General features: G+C 41.4%; 1 protein-coding gene across 2 annotated transcripts in view; it reads left to right on the top strand.

Annotated features, from left to right (window-relative positions):
• The window catches only part of TSNAXIP1 (translin associated factor X interacting protein 1), a 1,644,878-nt gene that overhangs the window by 1,252,802 nt on the left and 367,366 nt on the right, over window positions 1-24,710 (top strand). The gene's annotated exons all lie outside the window — the stretch shown is intronic.

Here is a 24,710-nt window from a genome sequence, read left to right on the forward strand (position 1 = left end):
CAGTAGCCATTCATGCGACTCACCTCTTTTCATCATTCTTGACAAGCTAATTCTTTATTTTTCTGTACGTACTGCTTGATTTCTTTCTAACTTCAGAATATCTGACTAAATACTTCATCTTTAAATTTTCGGGGTCTACGTATTAGTTTCCCCTCAAGTGTTTGGCAGTGCTCTGTTCAGAGTCAGACACCTTGAGTGACATTTTTCCTATAAAAGAAATATATAAGGAAACAGCTCCAGTACTTAGTAATAATGACCATCCCTCCTGGCATGTCTAAAGGTCAGTTCCCTGTGCTTTCTCCTATTAACCTGGTGAAATTGGGCATTCTGAGGCAGTGTAGCAACTGCCTCATGTACACAGACAACCCTCTCCTCTTACCTCCCAACACTCAGACTTGTGAGAGATGCACTTATATATCCAAATTGGAAGCCATGCGCTCTCAAGCCAAGACTGGAATAGCTAGTCAAGAGGAGAAGGTCAACACCTGCACCACACCACATGCAACACTTAGCCCTTCAGAACACCCACCATTACAGCTCTCACATAAAAACACAAACCACACACCCACCTTCGCGGAGGCTCTCAATAGAAATCTACCCAAACAGTGGAGACGTCCAAGGCAGAAACGCAGTCGACCACCACAACACAGCACAAACCACAAGTCACATAGCTTACCTACACAGTGTGCTCCTCAACCTAAGCCCTAAGGCAAAACAGCTTGCCCAATACACTAATCATAGGTGACTCAATAGTGAGGCACACTGATGTCCCACTCACTAGGCTAAATAAGGAGAAGGTAACAGTCAGCTGTCTATCAGGTGCCAGAATCCGACATGTAACACATGCACTCAGGTCACTCCACAACAAGTACAAGTATGACACTGTCACTGCCCATGTGGGTGTGAATGACCTGAGATGCACCTCCCTGGACTACATGAAAAGAGACATGGAGGAGCTCTCAGATTATGTGGCCGAGGCAGGTATGACCCTAGCCCTGAGCAGCATCATTATGTTGCCCAGAATGATATGGCAGTACAAGCAGAAAATGATTGACTTCAACAATTGGCTAAGTTTTTGGTGTCATTCTAAGGGGATCCAGTATCCGTCTGCTTGGGATGACATGATTGACAGACCTCAATGCTTTGCCAGAGATGGCCTGCATCTGTCACCCCTGCATTTCCAGATACTGGCTAAAGCTCTTGCCACCCCTATAGTGTGTTTTTTAGGTGATGTTCCAAAAACCAAATTAGCACCATAACAGCTATAAATAAATGCAATCTGAGGGTCATGCTGCTCAACGCTAGAAGTCTAAATCTCAAGATGCATTAGCTTGAAGCACTCCTCAAAATGGAGAACATCGACATTTGTGCTGTAACAGAGACCTGGTTTAAAGCAGCAGAAAGCACCCCTGCACTACCAGGCTATAACTCATTCCACACCTTTTAGCCCCAGAACATGCACCAAAGCTCCAAAGGTGGTGGTGTCTCCATATTCATAAAGGATATGCACACCTCCAGACTAGTAGCCCAGCATAACGCATCTGAGATACTTCAGGTACAACTAACATTGGGTAAGATGGCAATTCAGGTCGTAGCCTGCTATAGGTTCCCAACCATGTCCCAAGACTCTCACTCCACGTTCCTAAGCACCCTGGAAATCATTAGGATCCAACCCAACACTCTCAATACAAGGTGACTTCAACTACCCCTCCATCATCTGGGAAAACTACTTATGCACCAATACACTGGCCCAATGCTTCCTGGAATTCATCAATTCCAATGCCCTGGACCAGCTCATTCTTACCCTCACTAAAGGAAGCAACATTCTTGACCTGGTTATTACTAACATGGGCAACCATTGCTCTACACCAGTAGTCAGTTCCTCTCTGGTTAGATCCAACCACAAACTAATCACCATGGAAGTCCACATCTCACCCCCCCACAAAGGTAACCACCATGAAAACTTCTCCAAAACTGACTTTGGGCTCCTAAAAACAGATGTGGTTAACTTCACAGCACCCATGTCAATAGAAAATAGATGCATGACATCCGAATCATACACCAGTGCACTGTACAAACATGTACATAAATGCATGCAACTAGCCATACCCAACAGAACCAGGACGCTCTCCTCCAAAAAAAGAAGCCAATCTGATGGTCCCCTGCCATTAATAAAATCTACAACAGAAAGAATAAACTGTTGCAGAAAAAGGTGAAGTCCCAAGACTGGAAAAACTCCCTTATTAGCCTCAACATAAAGTTGAGATCCCTCATCAAAACCTCTAAAGCCAGCTATGAAGGCAGAATTGCAGCAGACACTAAAAACAACCACAAAGCCTACTATATTTATATCAAGAATCTGCACGGCAATACCCAGGTTTGCTCTGAGTTACTGCACAATGGTACCTCCTATACTGAGCCAAATGATATTGCCAACATACTGGCCGACAGATTCAGTGCCAATTCCCCCCCCCCCCACCCAAGGACCAGTCACAATACTGGAGGAATGCCAGGCACCCAGCATTACTGCAGCACAGGTTACAGCTGGATTGTCCAAGGCTAGGAATACATCTTCCATGGGGCCTGACAATATCCCTGGATGTATTCTATGGGACCTAACAGTATCCCTGGATGTGTTCTACATGAACCACAAAGTGAACTGGCACCACATCTGTGTGCCCTGTTCAATCACAGTCTCATCTCAAACTTTGTCGCTACTGAATGATGCACTGCTACAGTCATCCCTCTCCATAAAAGGGAAGCGACTACAGACCCTGGGAATTATCGTCCCATTAAACCAATGAGTCTGATATGTAAGGCTATGGAGGGCATCATCATGGACCTAATTAGCAAGGATATAGGGAATCTCCAAACTCTAGATCCCACGCAACTTAGTTTTGTGAAAAGTAGATCATACCTACTCAACCTGGTTGACTTCTTTGAGTCAGTCACCAGAGCTGTGGATGAGGGCAAGGCAGTTCATACAGCCTACCTCGATCTGGCCAAGGCCTTTGATACCATTCCCCACTCAGGCATTATTAATAAACTCACCAAACTAGGCATCAACCCCTATATCACTAGGTGGGTTGCAAATTGGCTCACAGACAGAACCCACAGTGTGAAAGTAGCAGACTCCAAGTCAGACTGCCGACCAGTCACAAGTGGAGTCCCACAGGGATTGGTCCTGGGTCCTCTCCTGTTTGGCATCTACTTCTCAGAAGTCCAGGCCAACATGGAGGGACTCTGGCTGACCAAGTTCGTAGACAACTGCAAGCTGGGAGCTTTTATTAACTCAAGAAAAATGGATCCGCAAATATGGCAGGTGCAAACACCCAAGCCAAATTGAAACTCAAACAAAAAAACAGTCGGCACCAAATGGTAGAACAATACCTTATTTTATTGTGGCAACTCCATCAAAGTAGTGAGAAAAACACACTACACAAAATACAATCAGACCAGTTTCGGCATAACTTGCCTTCCTCAGTGAAAACACAAAATCAAATTAACAAGGACATTAAATACATGAGGTCACAAACACAAAAGCACCCCTATTGGCTGATTATAATTGTTTATTTAATCCAGGGTTAAACAAACCCCCTAGCTTAATTATCCAGCTTCTTTCTTTTTGATTCAGAATAGTATGCCACCGCACCTTAGTAATCCTATCCCCCTCAACAAGGTCAATTATAACAAATTTAAACTGTGCTGTAGTATGTTTAATTGTATGTTTGTATAGGGAACTGGACATTCTTTTATTCCTGATGTCACTCAAGTGTTCATATATATGGCTACATAAGGACCTTGAGGTTTGACCAACATAAAAGGCAGAGCAAGAACATGTTGTCAAGTATATAAGCCAATCAGTACTACAATTCCCAAAAAATCTAATATCATAGACTTTCGATGTGTTTCTGCTAGTAAATTGTTTAGATGTGAGTATATAGCTACACAAATAATAATGACCACAAGGTATACAGCCTGTCAGTCTGTCTCCAAGCAATGTAAACTGTTGTTTCAGGAATTCTCCTCTATGTTTATAATGACTAAAATATGACCCCAAAGTAGGTCCATGAAGAAAGGAGAATAAACATTTGGATGTAAGAATCTCTGATAGCTCATCAGCCCATAAAATACCCCAATGTTGGTCAATAATATCCCTCAAAACATTGGTGTTGTGTCCAAAGGTAGTAACAAACCTAATGGGCGCAATGTCATCCAAATTCCTGTTCTTATATTCCAACAACGTTGATCTCTCCTGCTGTGATGCCCAGTTACTGGCAGTCATAATGTTATTATACTCATATCTCCTGTACTGAAACCTACATATTAAATCTTGTTTGTAGTATTCATACAAGTTCTCAGAAGAGCAAATACATCTAATCCATAAAAATTGTGACTTGGGAATGTTCCTAGTGATGTGCTTGGGATGATAGCTGGTGGCATGAAGTAAAGTATTGTACTGCAGATGTTTATGAAAAACCTTAGTACGCAATGTGTGATCAGACTCCCTAGTAATGGTAACATCCAAAAAAATAATCTTCTGGGCATGATAATTAACAGTAAACTCAATGCCCCACTTATTCTCATTTAAATAATTTACAAACTCTTGCAAGTAAGAACTATCAGCCCTCCAAACCATCCAGCAATCGTCCAGATAACGCCTCCATATATCAATCTTGTCCAAATAAAGGTTATGATTGTAGTCATAGATTAGTTGTTCCTCCAAGAAACCCATGAATGGGTCTGCATAAATGGGAGCAAAAGATGCTCCCATTGCAGTACCCTTAACCTGCCTGTAACCTTTCCCATTGAAATAGAACACATTCTTACTCAGAACATGTTCTGCCAGACAGACTAATAATGTATTAAAGCCTGGTGAATAAATTTCAGCCTTGTTTAGCCAATATTCAAGGGCTTCCAAACCAGCCCACTGGGAAATGTTAGTATGCTGGGCTGTAATATCTAATGTACACGAGTCAATCCTGATCCAACTGCATGTCCAAAACAATCTGTATAAACTGTGTGGTATCCTGAATTCTTGATCTAATGTGACCCAATAGAGGGTTGAGATATTTGGTTAAAAAGGCAGACAGAGGCTCAGTCAATGAGCCTGTGCCAGACACAATAGGTCTACCTGGTGGCTTATGTAAATCCTTATGAATTTTTGGTAGCAAATACAAATATTGATGTGGGGGGGGGTCTGATACTGTGAGATGATATAATATATTATTAGTAATGATACCTTCCTGTAAAGCCAGTCTAAGAAAATCATCAGTTTCTTTCTTAAATCTGACCATTGGATCCAAGGGCATATACATATACAATCTGCCATCAGACAATTGTCTGTTGGCCTCAGCCAAATACATTGGCTAATCCATCACAACCACGGCCCCACCCTTATCCGCTGGCAAAATAATCAGCTCTTTGTTGTTTTTTAAATTTGTTAAAACTTGTTGTTCCTCCTGAATAAGATTGGATTGCCTGATTTGGGATTCCAATGTTTTAAAGTGTAAATCTTTTAATACACATTCTTGGAAGATATAAACAGGATGACTTCCGAAACTGAAACTCAATAGATCTTTGAGAGTTAGAATCAGCACCAAAAAGTAACTTAAGATTTAACAAATGACAAGAGGCAATAACATCATTAACAAAGACATCCTCATTATCCAAAAAACTGGGAACAAAATTAATACCTTTGTTAAGCAATTTTATTTCAGCATCAGACAAGTTAGTGGAAGAAATATTGTGTACATTACATGTATTCTCTGTTCCCATTGTTTGGTTAATGAGGATGTCCTTGTTAATGATGTTATTGCCTTTTGTCGTTTGTTAAATCTTAAGAGACCTCACTCTCATTACCACAATCAACAGAACATGCTGGAGGGACAGGTTCACAACCCAGAGACTGTCCATGCTCTGGAATACACTTCCCATACATGTCAAGTATAGCACCTCACTGGCCCTCTTCAAGAAGAAGCTTGATAGGTGGATGGGAAATAGAAATTTCACCCTGGGGATCACTGCAGTGGCTCTGCTTGATAAAGGCACTTGGAACTAACGTTGGGTGGCATGATGCCAGGGCACTTCTATGGGCTAGACTTGTAAAGGATCCAGGGCCATTAGCCTAGTACACACCTATGAATCTATGAACTAGGATACCCATCAGGGTATACCAGTTTCTTCAACACTTCTCTGGAACATCCCACCAAAGAATTTCCCAGGAAGAAAATGTGCAAAAGGAGGCACCTAGACTCTCCTCAAGAGTCAGTCACTGAAGATACCGACTTTGATGAAGGGGAAGGGTCTCCAAGTTTACCATCAGATGATGTCTCATTTGGATGAATTCTGAATTCCTAAAGCAAAGGGGTGGTTGGTCTCCTGACAACCCTTCACAAGAGGAGTCAATATTCCTGGAAGCTTTTGGTGCTGGCCCGTCTATCTCCTGGGTAACTCTGCCTGCTGATGAGCTCATTGATTTGGTCTCTCTGAGGGTGTGGAAGGAGCCTGATACTGTTGAATCACTACCCAAGAGACCAGATAAGATCCTGGTGTCACCTAAGGGCAGAATCCATTGGATCAAAGGAGTATTGGTTGAAGCCATAGTGGCAGCCACCAAGAAGGAAGTAGCAGAACAGAGTTCCTCTGTCCACGCTGCTAACAGGTAGTCTAGGACATTAGACATATTTGGGAAGCAAGTTTATGCTTCAGTGACTTTTTCCCTTCGGTCACTAACTATCTGGCACACTTCACAAGACTCCAGAGGGATTTGATTAACTCATTCACTCCAATGGAGCTCAGGAAGTTTGCACTGTAACTTCCAATGGGTGGAGCTTAAACCTTTTGACAGAATCAAATTATGTCTTCACATTTTAAACAGATGTTCATATCTCTGGAACCATAGGTGTTATGAAACAATTATAAATGGCAAACTCTTCAGCAGAATCTATTTTTACAGTGGCAGTATTCTTTAGGTTCTAGGTCTTAAACTGAGTTTTATAAGTCACAATAAACATAGTAACTATGACATTTGCAATATTGTATAAACTACTTACAATATCTCAGCAACCACTCTAGTAACATACATACTGTCAGCAGCATTTTATTCATTTAGATGAGAGCTTTCATATAAGCTAAGGAGTTCTGTCTGTGTTACATGATTGTTGAGATGTTTAGAAAAATATGAAAATTATATTTATATAATTTAATATCATAAAAATAACAGTATTGATTCACCGGTACTAGACAGAAGTCGAATGTTAATGCATTTGAGTTTCCATTGTGTAAGCTTTAAGATGAAATCTTTTAAAACCTTGTACATAGCATGGTTTTAGAATTATTGATGCAACTATGAACAAGCAATATTTGACACCTAGAGGCGTCAGTAGGAGTTAACTGCAGATGCACCTGGATGCACCACTCAGATGTAATGAGTTAAAGAACTTAGCAAATCCCTCTCTGGGACCATACCCTCCAAGGCACAGAGCACTGTTGCCTTACAGCTGGCTACCCCTCAGTCCAGGAGGTTGAAAGTTGTGGTTCAAAAAATCCCTGGGTCACTTCCAAGATCCACATGGAGATACTTTCCTCAGAAGCAGAGGAAAGAAGTCTAATGGAAGACGCCACCCTTGTGGCCGAGGGGGTCCACAAAACCAAGGATCGAGAGATTCCTTCTCTGACAGATCCTACTAGCACTCCTGAAAGGAGGCCTGACTGTCCATCTCTGGAGGCTGTCAAAGGTTGCTTATCCCTGCACCACAGAGGATAACATCCAGAGGTTATATCATACCATTTTCCCATCCACCTCCTCTGGTTTCAAAGAAGGTCCCCAATATTCCACCCAGTCAGAGGGAGGCAGCAGCACTGGAAATAGACAAGCTGGTAGAGAAAAGAGCCATCCAAGAGGACCCCCAGACCAGAGAGAGAGCCTGGAACTTACTCAAGATTCTTTGTAGCACCAAATAAACAGGGGACTTGAGACCAGTTTTGCATCCCAGCAATGTAAATCAGTCAGTTCAATATACGAAGTTCCGGATGGTCATGGTTCAGTCCATTCTGCCTTTTCTGTACTAGGATGATTGGATGTATGCAGTAGATCTTCAAGATGTGTACTATCATGTCAAAATGAACATACTCTCCAGGAGATATCTGCACTTCCATCTATGAGCCAGAAATGAACAGTTCAGAGCTCTGCCCTTTGGACTTGCCACAGCCCCCCAGGTGTATGGCAGTAGTGACAGCTCACTTGAGGCTGCAATATTTCTGAGTGTTTCTATATCTAGACGACTGTCTCATTACTGTTCTGACCAGATAGCAGCTGATATAAGCTTGAGATTACATACTCTAAATATGCTCCCATCTAGGTATTTCAATCGATTACAACAAATCTCATCTGAACCAACTCAGATATTAGAATTCATCAGTGCTTCTTTCAGCACGATCACACAGACAGCAACTCTCCCTTCGGCAAGAGTTCAGACTGTTCAGTTCAAGGTCAAGAAAATCATTGAAAACTATTCTCTCTCAGCCCAATTAATCCTTCAAGCTTTAGGGTCCATGTCAGTGGCAGTCATCCTTGTATTGTTGTCAAGGTATCATATGAGAATACTTCAGTGGACATTAGCTACTCAATGTTCCACTCTTTAACACCCTCTGTCCAGTCAGATAAAGATATCTCAAACTTGCAAAAAATATCTCCTATGGCAGATTCAATCAAGTCAAATGCAAGAAGGTTGTCCCTTTGTTCTTCCCCAACCCAAGACCATAGTGACCATGGATGTCTCTTAGATCAGTTGGGGGTCACTTCCTGAGAAGGACAGTCCATGACACATGGTCCCCCAAAAAGGCCAACATGCATATCAGTGTCCTGGAAATGAGAGCTATCCTCTTAGCGTTGCAGGCTTTTCAAGACTCTCTCCCCACTGGGACTGTTGTGATTCAAACAGACAATATGTCAGTGGTCTGGTACATCAACAAACAAATGGGAACCAAATTTACCCACTGTGTTAAGAAGCTTTAAGAGTGTGGCAATGGGTGATCTCATCCAATCGATTTTTGACAGCAATGTGCATTCCGGGAAAGTCCAATGTGATCGGAGACAAGTTAAGCAAGTCTATTCTAATGCCTCATGAATGGTATGTCAACATGAAGGTGGCAGAGAGGATTTTCCATCGATGGGGTTAATCTTGTTATGGCTTTTTTGCATCCCCTCTCGACAACAAGTGCAGCAGGTTCTTTGTCCTCAACCCCCCACCAGGGGAGTCACTGAGAAATGATTTACTTTATTATTGGCATGCTGGTCTTCTTTACGCCTATCCTCAATACCCCTCAGCCCCAAATTTCTTCAGAAAGCATCCCGATTGAAGAGCACAGTAATCCTCATTGCCCCTAATTAGCCTCATCACATTTGGTTTCTCTTTCTTTGGCCTCATATTCTTCTTCATTTCCCCTTGGATCCTGGATCCAACTACAGACCTTCTGTCTCACCTGATAGACTATTCATCCAGACATTCCATGCCTAAAATTAACTGAATTGTTTCTCCAGTTCCATTCATTGCTAGACAGCTGGGGCTCTCCTCCCTAGTCAGTCATATTCTTTTATCATCTCACAAAGTTTCCACCAGAAAACTTTATAAAAGTAAATGGAAAAGATTTGTATTATCTGCACAACAAAATTGATTATACTCCTTTTCCTGCCCCTGTCTCTAAAGTCTGGAATTTTTAGCATCAGTATTCAGTGAAGGAACTAGCTCTTCTGCTGTTAAAGTGGAGTTTGCTGCCGCCTCCAACTTTCATGTTGGAACAGATAATTCATCTCTAGCATCTTCCAAACTTTGTAGAGCATTTCTAAGAGGAACACCTCTCTCCTTAGTCCTCCTATTAATGACCCTACTCCACACTGGGATTTAAATGTAGTCTTTCAATCTCTAATCCAGTCTCCATTTAAACCTTCAGCTAAGACAGAACTAAAATATTTAACTTGGAAAACTATATTTTTTGTAGCAATTCTTGGATAATCAGTTTGCATTAAGAAGTAAATTAAAATGTTAAGTTGTCTATCTCGCCTTCATTCTTGCTGGTTGGTTGGGTTTGGACAAAAACCAAACACAAACCAAAAACCAAACGAAAGAAAATGGAACCGACAATGGGTACTGGAGGACTGAAACCACCATAAAACGAATTTGACCTAGGTTTCGTCTTTATTTAGACTTCTTCAGAACAAAATGTTAAAAAGTGGTTACCCACCAGCATTTATACAAGATAAGATGACATCATTGATCAATTAGTCAATTAGTCAATTAAAAACTTAAAAGGCAAAAAAACATTTCACCATGCTTAAAGCAACCTGAGCAAACAAATCACTTATAATATGGTGAACATACTGCATTAGTGATAGTAAAAAATTCATAAATACGGTGTCACAAAATCAAATAACAAAATTTTATAATGAAAATGAACACCTAGCATCACACCATGTAATATGTAATGTTAAAAAAATACAATTATACATGACAAGTGAAATTATCAACTAGTCACCCAAGAATGTATTTCAGTTTTAAAATTGGGGCTATACTAATATGATCATTAATACCAGGAAAGACAGTTGCATTCAACCTAAGTTGCCACCTTACTCCACTAATATCTAAATGCAAATCTAAAATCCTACCCTGTACATCCTTAATTATATTTTGCAATATACAAAACTTGAAATGATGTCCATCATGCGTTTCAATGTGCCTGTAAAGGGCATTAGTGCTTTTCCTTAGCCTTATATCTGAGAGGTGCTCATTAATCCTCTCTTTAAAGGCTCTACTAGTTTTTCCGACATAAAACGCCAGACACTGTACACACTGTGCCATGTACACCACATTTTTTGTATGACAGTCAAAATGCCCATATAATCTAATAGGCACACCTACCACTTGTAAATTGGAACCTGTTACTAAGATGTGATGACACACACTACATCTCTCACATTTAAAATTCCCGACGGGCCTACCAGTCACAATGGAAACATTATCACCCTTCTCTAATAGCTATTTCAATGACCTAGCTTTCCTAAAAACACATTTGGGATAAGTACCAAGCTTGTCCCATACCAAACAATCTAACCTGAGAAACCTCCAATTGTTGTATATAATGTCCCTAATATTGGGAGCACCATAAGAATAAGTGGTGATAAAATAAAGGTTGTGTTCGGAAAAATTACTACTGGTGTTATCGGTCACAGGTAGAGTATGGCCATCATTATCCACATTAACAATTTGATTAATTGTGTCCTGGTCCACTCTTGTAAGTTCTGTACTTGTTCTACCTCTAATTAATGGCCAATACACCCCTTCGTCCCTCTTCCGTTTAACTTCCTCCAATACAGCTAGACACATACCTTCAGGATATCCTTTCCTAAGGAACATGCTCATTATAAACTTCACTTCCTTCAAAAAATCTAAGTTATCACTAACCATCCTGGCAGCCCTGACCATCTGACCTTTAATAATTGCTCTTTTCTGGTGGTCAGGGTGCCAACTAGAATAACAGAGGTAAGAATTTGAGAAAGTGGCTTTTCTATAGATGTTAGTGGACAAAGAATAATTTAAAGGGTCTATTTTTAACTTTACATCTAAATAAGAAATCTCCTGTTTACTTATAGAGTGAGTGAACTTCAAAAAATGCACCGTACTATTAATGTATTCCATGAAGGCATTCAAATCATATTCACTACCTTCCCCATACTATAAACAAATCATCTAAATATCGGGTGTAGTGTCTAATTTTAGATCTAAAGCCACTGTGTAAAACATATTCCTGTTCCCAGTAGGACATAACATAATTCGCATAGATGGGGGCACAAGCTGCCCCCATAGCTACACCCGTGATTTGCTTAAAGTAATAACCTTCAAAGAAAATATAATTATTGGACAATACCATTTCCATCAAAGTGATGAATACATTTATATGGTCCTGATCGTACAACCCAGTCTTAAAAAGCTGTTGTTCCAACCATTTCAACCCTATGTCATTGGGTATTACAGAAAAAAGATTCACAACGTCAATAGTGACTAAAATGGTATTTTCATTAAATTCCACAGTGCGTAGGTTCTCCAAAAACTGCCAAGAGTCCTTCGTAATATAATCAAATAACTTGATGCCTTTTTGCAAGTTATAATCCAAAAATTTACTAATGAAACAAGTTTTACTACGTTTACCATCAACTATAGGCCTGAACTTGACATTAACCAGTCCCTTATGTATCTTAGGAATCCCAAAGATGCCACTCACCACAGGAAATTCATTAATCATAAAAAAATACTCTGATTCACCAATTTGTCCTTGCATCAATAAATCCTCAATTAACATATCCACCCTAGCGTTTGCAATGTTAAGTTGGTTTAAACTGCTTTCCTCATAGGTCTCCCCACTTAACATTATTAACATGTGATTAATGTAATAATTTCTATCGATGACCACTAAGCCACTGCCCTTATCGGGCTTCATGAATCTAATGGACCTGAACCTAACCAAATCATCCAACAAGCTCCGTTCATCCCTAGATAGGTTGCTTTGACTGTTAAACACATGAAAACCATTCAAAGACTTACTTTTGTTAAGGTAGTCTCTTATTTCCAACTTGCAGATTTTTTCAAATAAACCAACTATAGTGTTTGAAGGTGGTATAAACTTACTAGGTTTTTTTTAAATTTCACTCCGTCCTTGAAATTCGTCTTGAAACATCAACTTTAGGTTCATTTTCCTTGTCAATAGTTTCAGATCAATAAGAATGTCAGATAAATTACCCCTGACTAGGGGCACAAAGGTAAACCCCTTTGATAGTAATTCCACATGTCTTGTATTAATAACCCTACTGGAAAAATTGTATACTTTGTAATCACCATGTGTATTACATACTACCAGAGGGTTGCTAAGATGTTCGCCATTACATATCCCTACTTGATTGCCAATGATGGAAACCAACTGTTCAATACTAATACTAATGTCCCCATCACTGTTGTCAATCAAAACATCATGAATCTGTCCAGAAGTTACATGTTCATTGTTGTCATTCACTAAACTTTCAGGCACCGTATAAGTACTAATATCTGCACTTAATTCAGTCAAACCACAATCAGTAATAAACTCCCCAGAACCCATACTATCACCCAGTGTTGCCACTTCAGGTGAATTAACATTCACATCATTGTCAACTGAAAAAAACATTGGCAAATTATTTGTACCAACAGCATCCCCAATGTCAACTGTAACGTTAGTTTCCATAGTGACATTTAGTTCTAAAACATCGTGGCCAAGGCTAAATAAATCAACATTCTCACAATTGCAAAGTTCAGCATCTACGTGCCTAATATGTTCACTTGTGCATTCACTATTTAGTTCATTCAAAATTTCAACATCGTTCAAAATGTCATTGTTGACAAAAATACAATTTATGTCTTTTGAATTTACGTCCCCCGTGTTCAAAACGGAAATGTCATTGAAAGAGAAATGAAGTTCATCTTTAAACTCACATTTGTGAAGCCAATCAGTTGAAACAATATCTAAGCTAATTGTTTCATCCCCAACGCTAGTGGCAGCACGCTCCTTTCGATACAAGTTAGTCAAGTTAGCCTCAATGGTGTTAGCCTGATTGCAAGCGTTAACTTCCATACCATTTACGCTAACGTTTGCTGATTCAAAATTATTGACATCCACCCCACAAGTGAAATTGCTGACCAGTCCAAAGTTACTCAAAACCTGATTACCAGCAAATTTACTCTGATAGTAATGAAAGGGAGTCTCACCTTCAACAGTAAGCGTGCTTTCTGAAATTACCTTCTCCACTCGGTTCGAGCTACATTGCGTTGTTGCTGCTGATAAAACCTTCCTTTTGGTCTTGCTCCTTGCTGCACGTAGTCGCTGAATTCGCCGCTTCCCTGTTGTTGATTCATCTGGACACGACCCTTTAGCCTCTCTGAATGCCTTGGTCCTTCTTCTAAAGGGAACTCCTCACCAACCACTCTCATATTAGTACTTTCTGTTGTTCTCGTCACTTCCACTCCCCCACTCAATACCTGATTGGCTGTGTGATCTTGACGCCAAGTGTTGCCTTCAGAAAGCGGATAAACTGTTTTATTCTTATATTCATTGGTGTCACGAGCTATTTTGTGCGCTTTTCTCCCATGTATAATCGCACAATGTGAATCTACACTCGCCAGCAAATTAGTGTAGTTAGTGTAATAATGCTCAAAGTTTAAGTCAGCTGTAATGGCTTCATTATCAGTCTCTAATTCAGTCATAAAACCAGCAATCACCTGGTCATTGTATTTAATAATAATGTTCATGAGTTCAAGACCTGTTTTATCATACAATTTATAAACTTCCTCCAGCATTTCATTTTTTCCTTCAATTCCATTTGGATATTTCCTCGGCTCCGACTCGGCCATCTACTAAAGCTCGAGAGCTATTTACTGGCTCGAGGCCTCCCCATATCCCACAATGCTTGGCGCTAGATACCCAGATCTCGTTTGCTGCTTCAGCTATGAGGTTGCGCTTTTACTGGCTCAGGTCGTATTAATCCTTTTTTTCTATTATTAGCTAATATTTACCTTGTATATATATATATTTTTTTAGATATAGTTAATTTTACCCTTGTAGTATAGTTAGACTGTGTATCCCCTAGTTTATCCCTCTAAGGAAACTCGTTTTCAGTTAGAGAGTTTCTACCCTTCTTCCTCCTCTTCAGTTCCAGCTGGAGCCGACATCTCTAGACCTCAATCGGCTCCGACTTTAGTGTCGGAACCATCTTTGAGCCGAAAACGTTCTAGGTTCCCTTCCCTAGAATCGGTTCGTTCGGCTCCGAGGTCACCATTGCTTCAATCTGAATGAAGCCATAGGTCCCACTCCTCTTGGTCCTCCAGGCTATCTGATCATGACTTGGAGAGGGTGCTCAGTAGACTCCTTAAATCGCAGGCCCTGGCCCAAATGTTAACCAGTCCTTCTCAACAGACTGTGGCTGTCCCGGTGTCTTCAGCAATTCCTCCTCCGACTCCCCCTTTGCGTTCGGAGCCGGAGCTGGTTGGGGCTCGAATCTTGGAAACGTCAGAGCCGATACCACACCTTTCAGCTCCTTCGTCGGCTCCGATCTCTTCATTGGTTCCTTCCTTGGAGGGATCTGGGTGCCGGGACACCCTCGTCGGCTCCAAGGGGGCAAGTGGCATCGGACCCTTGTCCGACCCCATTCTCCCTCTCGGGGCTTCGGCGCAGGTGAGCTCGGCCCCGACATTGGCCTCAGAGTCATCCCTCTCGGTGCTGGGAGGGGTTCACGTCTCCTCTGAGCGGGGATGTTCTGCTCTGCCTGATAGGGGTACCTTCGAGGTCATGAGGAGCGTGCTGACTCCTGAGTCGGCTCCTCGATTGGCCCCTTCGGCTCCTCCCCCCATGGTGCCTGCATCAGTCTCTGCCCACTCTCATGACCCCAAGAGTGGAGAACAGACACTCCAGGTCGCCCCATTGGGTGTATCTTCCTCTTCCGAGGCCTCCCCTGATCTTTCAGAGGTGCCCCCTCGGAAGAGAAAATGTAAGAGGAAACATGTCGACTCCCCCGAGTCAGTCACGTCTGATACCGACCTGGAGGATTCGGAAGGGTCCCCAAGATCCCCCTCTGAGGATGTCTCTTTTTCAGACATCCTAGAGATCCTTAAGCAGAGGGGGAACTGGACTGCCCTTAACCCTTCCGAGGACGAGTCGGTATACCTGGACGCGTTTGGTTCTCATCCTTCCACCTGCTGGGTGTCTCCACCCTTCGACCCGCTCATGGAAGTAGTGGCTCGAAGGGCGTGGTCAGCCCGGGACACAGTGGAACCAACTCCCCGTAGGCCCACTAAGTTCATTGCAAGCCCCACCCAACAAACAAGTTTTGACAAAAGGTGTCCCCGTTGATGCCATGGTGGTGGCAGCAGCCACGAAGAAGGAGTTGGCTGACCCTTCAGTGCCTGTCCATCCTCCTAATAAAGAGTCTAGGACAATGGACAGGTACGGGAAGCAGATGTTTTCCTCAGCGACCTTTTCCATGCAGTCGCTGAATTATCTGTGCCACTTCACCCGCCTTCAAAGGGATCTTCTCAAGGAACTGGGTGATACCCTTCAGGATCCATCAGCTGCAGGGGCTCAAGATAAGATTAACTCCCAGCTGGCGACCCTTAACTCAATCGTCAACTCCTCCATGCGGCTCATTTCTTATGCAGCCGATGGGGTGAGTAGGGCCGCAGGTACAGGCCTGGCTTTGAGAAGACATGCCTGGATGCAGTTATGTAACTTTGCTGACCCCTTTAAGGCGTCCTTCACCAATACCCCCTTCGATGGTTCAGCTCTGTTTGGACCACAGGTGAAGGATACCCTTACCAGGTGTGAACAGGAAGGCAAGACTCTCTCTGCCGTGGGAGTCCGTTTTTTTACTCCCTCTAAACCATACCCTAAAGGTCAGAAGAGTGGGAAAATGTGGTTTCGGAAACCCCAGGGAGTCATGCCTGACACACGTGGCAAGTTTCCCTCCAGGGGCAGGGGAGGGAACAATAATAGACGCCGTCCGAGGGGCAGAGGGGGTCCACAAAATCAGGGTAGTAGAGAATCTTTCTCTGACAAACCCTTTCAGCACCCCTGAGGGGCTGCCCGACTGTCCACCTTCGGAGGCAGTCGGGGGAAGATTGTCAATGTACCCAGAAGCCTGGCAACTCCTCACACAAGACAAATGGGTACAGTCCATCATATCCGAGGGTTACAAAATCCCCTTTGTCCACACCCCTGTACAAACAACCAAGTCCCTTCCAGATGTCCTACCTGGTCTAAGGGAACAAGCAGTGCCAGAAATTTCAAAACTGCTAGAAAAAAGGGCCATCCAGCCAGTCCCAGCAAACCAGCAAGGATTCGGAATTTACTCCAAGTTCTTTTTGGTACCAGAAAAGACAGGGGACTGGAGACCCATTTTGGATCTCAGCAGGTTAAACAAATCTGTTCAAAGAACGAAGTTCCAGATGGTCACGCTTCAGTCCATTCTACCCTTTTTGGGTCAGGACAATTGGATGTGCTCCATAGACCTTCAGGATGCGTACTACCATATCAAAATGGACAGGCGCTCCAGAAGGTTTCTCCACTTCTGGCTGGGAGCCAGTCACTATCAATTCAGAGCCCTACCCTTTGGTCTCACCACAGCCCCCAGAGTGTTCACCAAATGCATGGCAGTGGTTACGGCTCACCTGAGATGGCGAGGATTCCAGGTGTTTCCATATCTAGATGACTGTCTCCTTACTGCTTCCACCAGGCATCAGTTACTGCGAGCCAGGGATTATACCATACAAACTTGCTCCGAGCTAGGTATCTCAATAAATTTCGAAAAATCTGCATTGTCGCCTTGTCAGTCTATAACCTTTATAGGCGCAAGATTAAATACAAAAGATCTGTCCACAAAACGTCCTCTAGACAGAGTGTCAGACATTCGCCGACATGTGCAGGTCTTACTACAGTGCAAGAGGATTCAGGCCAGATTTTTACTAAAAACGTTGGGTCTCATGGCAGCAGCAATCATATTAGTTCCCCTGGCTCGTTTTCACATGCGGATTCTTCAGTGGATGCTTTTTACCCAATGATCCTTTCAGCAACTGCCGATGTCGCACGAGATAATAATCACTCAATCATGCAAAGACCACCTGGCTTGGTGGATGGTCTCCCCTCTAGTTCTCCAGGGCAGACCGTTTGTTCTTCCTCCTCCTGTTGCCACAGTGACCACGGATGCCTCTCTGATCGGGTGGAGGGGGGGGGGCATTTTCAGGGCAGGACTGTCCAGGGCACTTGGCAACCTCTAGAGTACCACCTGCACATAAATGTCTTGGAGATGAGAGCGGTGCTTTTAGCGTTGCAAGCTCTTCAGGACTCTCTACCCACCGGGACTATTGCAATTCAAACAGACAATATGTCTGTAGTGTGTTACATCAACAAGCAAGGCGGAACCAAGTTATATCCCTTATGTCGAGAAGCACTCAGACTCTGGCAGTGGGTGATCTCCTCTCAATGGTTTCTGGTAGCAACACACATCCCTGGGAAGTCCAACGTCATAGTGGACAGGCCGAGCTATTCTCATGCCTCATGAGTAGTCTCTCAATCAGTCAGTAGCGGACAAAATTTTCCGCAGATGGGGTCAACCTTGCTGCGACCTTTTCACAACTCCTCTTAACAGCAAGTGCGAAGATTTCTTCACTCTCTTCCCCCTTCCCGGCTACTCCCTCAGAGACCCTCTAGTTCACGATTGGCCCAGGGGTCTTCTGTATGCATTCCCGCCTTTTCCCCTAATTCCCAAGCTAATTCAGAAGGCGACCGCATTGGGATCCAGGATGATCCTCATTGCCCCTTACTGGCCTCGACAAATTTGGTTCCCATTCCTGCATCGTCATCTGCTGGAGCAGCCTTGGAATCTGGACCCAGTGCCAGACCTCTTGGTCCATCAGTCGGGCGGGCTGCACTGATCCCTTCAGTCTCTCAACCTCACGGCTTGGTTGCTCCACTTCCAACCTTAGCCAGGCTTCCACATATTTCTCAGCCAGTGTGTGAAATCATCTTTTCTTCACACAAATCTACCACCAGGAAGACTTATGCTAGTAAGTGGAAACATTTCTCTTTCTGGGCAGAGGCTAGGAATATAGATCCCTTTACAGTCCCTGTCCATCACGTTCTAGATTTTTTAGCAGAACTTTTTCAAGCTGTCTGCTCGTCTGCCACCATTAGGGTCCAATTAGCTGCTACTGTAAATTTCCACGCTGGCCTGTCAGAAGCCAGCATCATGTCCCACAAACTTTGCAAGGCCTTTCTTAAAGGGACTATTTTGCTTAGGCCCCCGGTCAGAGATCCCCCGCCTCCGTGGGATTTAAACTTGATATTAGCTTCCTTGATTCTTCCCCCTTTTGAACCTGCGGCTTCCTGTTCCTTAAAATTACTCTCCTGGAAGACTCTCTTTTTAGTAGTCATCACCTCAGCTAGGAGAGTTTCGGAACTTCAAGCCCTCTGTATTCATCCTCCTTACCTTGTGTTTCATAAGGATAGAGTTTCTCTCAGGACTAATCCTTAATTTCTGCCCAAGATACCTTCCGAAACAAACCTGAATCAGGCTATTGATCTACCTGTCTTTTTTCCTAACTATTCGAACAAAGCTGAACAAAAGTTACACCAATTGGACGTTCATAGGCAATTACGTTTTTATTTGGATAGGACTAAGCAAACAAGAAAATCAGACCAACTCTTCCTGTCCTATGCTGAGGGCAGATAGGAACTGCCAGTTTCTAAAGTAACCTTATCCAGGTGGTTGTCCTCTATTATTACTTTGATTTATCAACTGAGACATAAAGAACTCCCTACTAAACCTAAAGGTCATTCCACCAGAGCGTTAGCTGCTTCGGTAGCTTTTCAAGCAAGACTACCAATGGAATCTATTTGTGCTGCAGCCACTTGGGCCACTCCTCATACTTTCATTTCACATTATAAGTTGGATGTGGAGCATTCTCTGATGTCTGGAGCATTTCTCCCTGGGCCTCCGCTGAAAACAGGCTCTGTGGAACCTAGTCGGACTTTCCCAGTCAACAAATGTTAAATAAAATAAAAAATAAAAAATAAAAATAAATATGGCCTCTAGGAGTAGAGCTGATTTTGATTCCACTATGCTCAAGAGTCTGTTCCGATGAGCCACCCAGGACTAAGGTGCTAGGGACGCTGTCCCAACCAGCAAGAATGAAGGCGAGATAGACAACTTAACATTAAGAAGTTATGTACCTACCATAACGTTCCATGTTAGTTGTCTTCTTCTCGCCTTCTTTCTTGCGTCCCACCCTCCATCCCCCTAGCCTGGACAGACCAAGAAGAGTCCCTTTTTGAGGCCTTCTTCCTCTGGCTAATTCTTATCTGGGTTATGTCCTTCCTCTGTTTCACTACTGTAGGCGAACCTTGTAGTTTGGACAGGTGTCCTTGTAATTTTTCTATGGTGTTAGCTCTGCCAAACGAGATCTAGGTATCTAGCACCAAGCATTGTGGGATATGGGGAGGCCTCGAGCCAGTAAATAGCTTTCGAGCTTTAGTAGATGGCCGAGTTGGAGCCGAGGATCGACTCTGAACCCAACCAACCAGCAAGAAAGAAGGCGAGAAGAAGACAACTAACATGGAACGTTATGGTAGGTACATAACTTCTTATTCCTTCACATAATTACCTTGATGAAGGAGGTTACTTGGGGACAGAACTGATTATTATTTTTAAATACTTTTGGTACCATGTAGATCTTTTGTGCAAAGACAAACATTGTTTTGACTCTAACGGCATCATATTGGGGATATGAGAATAACCTAAATAATGGGACAGAGGCCAAATGCACACAAACCAGTATGTATTTTAGACTTTACAATCACACAAGATACCAGGATACATGGTATATGTTCTGAAATATTATGTAGGCTGGAGGTGCCATTTTCTAAGATGTGTGCATGCATGCACTGCACTCTAGATAATACCAACACTTAATGTGATAATCTTTTTATGGGAATTCAGTATCTGCAAGAGAACTTATCAATTTTTTTCCTTGGATATTTATAGTAGCTATGCAGGAACTAATGTGAGAGAAGGAACGTGGCAACAATCATACAGCTGTATGGCTTAGTATTCCAGTTTTAGCTAAGAACATGGGAAATAAAAACACTATTCTGGGATCTGGGTGGAATGGTTATGAGGTTTTAAGCAATGTGGTTAAGAGATAAAACTGTGGCTAAAGACATATTACTGGTGAACTTATGTATTTATTTATTTGCAGTCATTTACTAGGAAAGTCCATCACAGGCCCATGGAAGCCTGAGGAGAAAAGCTCCACAGAACAATAAAATATAAAAAAAAAAAACATAAGAAATACATAATAAAGTATTTTTAGAACAGTTAACACATCAAAAATTTAACCAGTGCAATATTGTATCACACAGAAGAGTACAGGCTGACATTCATAGGAATTGTGGTAGCTAAAATCTAAATGAAGACAAGTGAATTTCTATGTAATCTTTCTTTTCCTGTATATAAAGAAGTGCAAGGAAAATAAAAAGAGAGTTAAAGAGGGAATAAAATCTAGATATTAAAGAATGAAAAGTAGAAAGTATAATATTGGGAGTAGATAGAAAAGCTGTGGCAGTTAACTACTGCAAGATTGGATTTATTTACTAAATTATTAAAAAATATAAGCAAAATAAAATACTTCTAATAATACTAGGAGTATTAGGAATGCTGTCTGGGGGAAGAAAAAATCAGTTTTAACATGTCAAGAAGTGGAAAGAAAAAAAATGTTTCAAATTAGGTTACAATAGTGAGTATTTGAATTTAGTAAAGAAAAGGCAAAGAGTAAAAACATGTATTATTTATTTATTTATTTATTGACATTTGTTGACCGGGAAAGTCCACTGTATCAGAAACCCATTTTCAGTGGAGGCCCAGGGAGAAAAGCTCCACAAAAAAATCCTTTTATACAGAGAATCTTAAAATATAAAATGGACACTTTGTGTAGACTTTGTAAAAATTACATTGGTTATCACTATGTGCCATACAATACTTTATGAAAAAGTCTTATATAAAGATTGTAGGTTGTTACACATAAACAGTAGTTAAATACATAGATAGTTATAGAAGTTACCTAGGCATTAAAAAGATAGATAAAGTAAGTTAGTTAATATAGAGAAGGGTTCTTAGAAAAGGAGAGAGGCATTATGTGATAGAGGAAAGGAGAAAGAAGTGGCTAATTACATTTTATGTATTTATGATGGATTAGACTTTTGCACACCTGAACAGATATGATTATTGAGGTAGTGGCCTTTTAGTGCTGATCTGAATGTTTTTAATGAGTCTAACTGAGTGATTGTGGGAGGCAGGACATTCCATAATCTGGCAATGGAATAGGAATATAGGGTTTGTCCAGCTCTTTTGTTTGGTATTGTTATACTTAAAAGCTGTTTGTTGTTAGACAGAAAATTCTGGATTGGGCTGTACTGTTTTGTGATAGAATGAAGTGCAGGGCAGGTGCTGGGTTTGTAAATCAGTTTGTGGGCAAGAATCAGTCGGGTATAATATAGGTAATAGGGGAATTCAAACCATTTAATTTCTGAAATAGCTTGGCAATGATGAGCATGATTTGGCATCCCATTTGCAAATTTTGCTATTTTATAATAGCATGATTGCAATTTATTGCTAAGGGATATACGAAGGTTGGTAAAAATGGGGCTTCCATATAGAACGGAAGAGATCAGTAGGGTGCTGGCAAGTTTAGTTTTGATTGACTTATCAAAGTAAAGTTTATGTCTGTAGAGTTTGCCTAGTTTGAAGTATTTTTTTATTGTGTTGAGAATGTGTTGCTCGAAGGTAAGTTTGTCATCAATAGTAAGGCCCAATGATTTAGCAGTCTTCACTAATTCAATTTCTGTATTGTTTAGTGAGTAAATCTTAAAATCTGAGGGTGGTGGTTTTGTGGAGAATAATAAGAGCTTAGTATTTTGGGGTTCAATAACAGCTGTGTGTCATTTAGCCAGTTTTCTATAGAAGTAAAGGTATTTTGTGTTATCCTAAGTATATCAGGGAAGTTACTAGATGAGGAGATTATAGTGGAGTCGCCTGTATATTAGATGAGTGTACTTTATTGGGAAGCTTTGTGAAGATTATTAATAAAAATATTAAAACGCAAAGGTCCCAGAATAGATCCTTGTGGAACTCCTGTGTTATTAACCAGATAATCAATTTATTTTGTCATCTGACAGATTGTTTTCTATTGTTTAGGTAAATGGAAAAATCTTGTTAGAGAGTTTTGGTAGCATCCTAGTTTATGTAGTTATTATAACAATTTAGTGTGTAATATTGTGTAAAAAGCCTTGGATAGATCTAATAAGATTACCGTAGTTAATAGACCAGTATCAAGAGCCTTGTTCACAGTATCAGTGAATGAAAGTAGGGCTGTAATAGTACTGTGTGCCAGATGAAATCCATGTTGGAGCAAGGAGGTTATTATCAGAAATATGCTTTAGAAGTTGGACATGTATACATTTTTCTAAGATTTTAGACATTGGTGAAAGTATAGAGATAGGCTGATAGTTGGAAAGGTCATTGGTAATGCCACCTTTACATAAACACATGATTATGGATTTTTTCCAGAGTTGGGGGACATTGGATTCTAAGATGGATAGATTAATTAGAATGCTGACCGGATAGGCTATTGCATCTGCTGCAAGTTTTGGATATTCCAAAGGAAGATTGTCAGCAGAGATGGAGCAAGGTCTTAGTTTAGTTAGAATTTTATGAACTAGAGAGGTGGGTACTGGCTGTAAGGAGAATATAGGAGTTAGTAGGCTGTTACTGAAGGTTTCCTTATATAGGAAGAAAGAGAGTAGGGGTTTTCTTGAGTGAAATTTAGATGGTCCAGTAGATTATTGCAGCTTGGATTAGTTTTAGATGATGTGTCATTGACAAGTTTTAAAATGGAATTAATAAAGTGGGAATTAATCATATGGGCAATTAGTTGTGGGTCTTTGTCAGGAGAGGGCCTTGGGTTCTGTATGGTTTCAGGATTAAGGAGGGTGGAGACTGATTCCCAGAATTTTTTTGGGTTACTTTTTTGGCAGGATGATTGTTGAGAGAAGTAGTTTTCCTTGTCTTGTACGACTAATGTTTTGGCTTGATTACGAAGTTGTTTGTAGTTAAGCTCATTTTGAGGGTTCCTGATTTTCTGCCATTCTTTCCAGGCTTGGTCTCTAGAAAGAAGAGCTTGTTTAGTATGTTTTTTTAGCCAGGGGGACATGGTTGACTTCTGTTCTTTTGGTGGGGAATAGGGGCTAGGCTGTTAAGTGTAGAGAGAAAGATGGTATTGAAGTAATTTAAAGCTTCTTCCAGAGGTAGTGTTTTAACTGGGGTCCAATTCTGAGCTTTTAAGGTACTTATGAATATATTTTGGCTGAAGTTGGTAAGGTTTCTGGATGTTTCATAGGAGTGTATTTTTGGTATCTGAATATGGGTTCTATGGGTGAAAGCTGGTAGGCGGTCACTTAGGGTGTTAGGAAAGGTTCCAGTGTTGGTGTATTTATGGTGGTGAGATAGAAGGATACAGTCTAAGGTTGACTCTAGTTGGTTAGAAAGAGTGTGTGTAGGACTTGTGATGAGCTGTGTAAACCTGTGCAGGTTTATACTATTTGCAGGGGAGTTGGAGGTTAAGTTTTGCCAATTAATATCTGTGTCACACAGAATAATAGTTTCATTTAATATATTGTTGTTTTCCCAGGATAGAAAGTCTTCCAAGACAGGGATATTTTGGCCAAGGGGAATATACAGTGCGGCAATACATAATTGTTTTCTGTTATTAATGTGTAGGGATGCGAGTAGTAATTCCATGTTAACAAATGTAGGGACTGGTTTTGAAAAGACTGTCATTGTTAAGGAGTCAGGATATTGTACCCTGGCTAACAGTGACACCAATCACATCATGAAAGTTAGTGCACTCATGCTGAAGCCAGTGTACAAAGGATGCTGGAAAGTGCTAGCTTATTTATTTATTTATTTACTTATTTATTATTTATTCTTGTAGGTTCATAGGCAGGTACTAGGCTATCGGCCCAAGGGCCTATATAAGCCTAGCCAACAAGGTTCCCTGGCTTTTGCCACCCAAGAAAGTTATTTT

Source organism: Protopterus annectens, chromosome 8.part0, assembly GCF_019279795.1.
Source record: "Protopterus annectens isolate FY-2018-M chromosome 8.part0, PAN1.0, whole genome shotgun sequence".
Classification (NCBI taxonomy): Eukaryota; Metazoa; Chordata; order Ceratodontiformes; family Protopteridae; genus Protopterus; species Protopterus annectens.